Here is a 593-nt window from a genome sequence, read left to right on the forward strand (position 1 = left end):
AACCCAAAAACAAACCCCCCAAAAAACCCAAAAAAGGCGGTGATATAAAAAGGAGGGGGGGTGGATCCTATGGGAATGGGGATGGGAAAAGGGATGGATCCCTTGGGAACAGTGAAGGGAAAAAGGAATGATCCCTTGGGAATGAGGAAGGGAAGAGGGACAGATCCCTTGGGAATGGGGGAGGGAATAAGGATGGATCCCTTGGGAAGAGAGAAGGGAGAAGGGATGGATCCCAGTGGGAATGGGGGAGGGAATGGGGGAGGAAAGGGGATGGATCCCTTGGGAATGGGGATGGGAAAAGGGATGAATCCCATGGGAAGAGAGAAGAGAATTGGGGATGGATCCCTTGGGAATGGAGGACAAAAAAGGGATGGATCCGATGGGAATAGGGATGGATCCCTTGGGAATGGAGACAGGAGCAAGGATGGATCCCATGGGAATGGGGGGGGGAATGGGGATGGATCCCGGCGGGAACAGCGCCCCCCCCAGACGGGTCCGAGGGCGCAGGGACGGGGACGGGGTTTTGGGGCACAGAGACCCCCAGGGAGGGGAGGAAGAGGGGGGACCCAAACTCCTCCCTCATCCCCCAAACA

Source organism: Calidris pugnax, unplaced genomic scaffold (genome assembly GCF_001431845.1).
Source record: "Calidris pugnax isolate Ruff unplaced genomic scaffold, ASM143184v1 scaffold272, whole genome shotgun sequence".
NCBI lineage: Eukaryota > Metazoa > Chordata > Aves > Charadriiformes > Scolopacidae > Calidris > Calidris pugnax.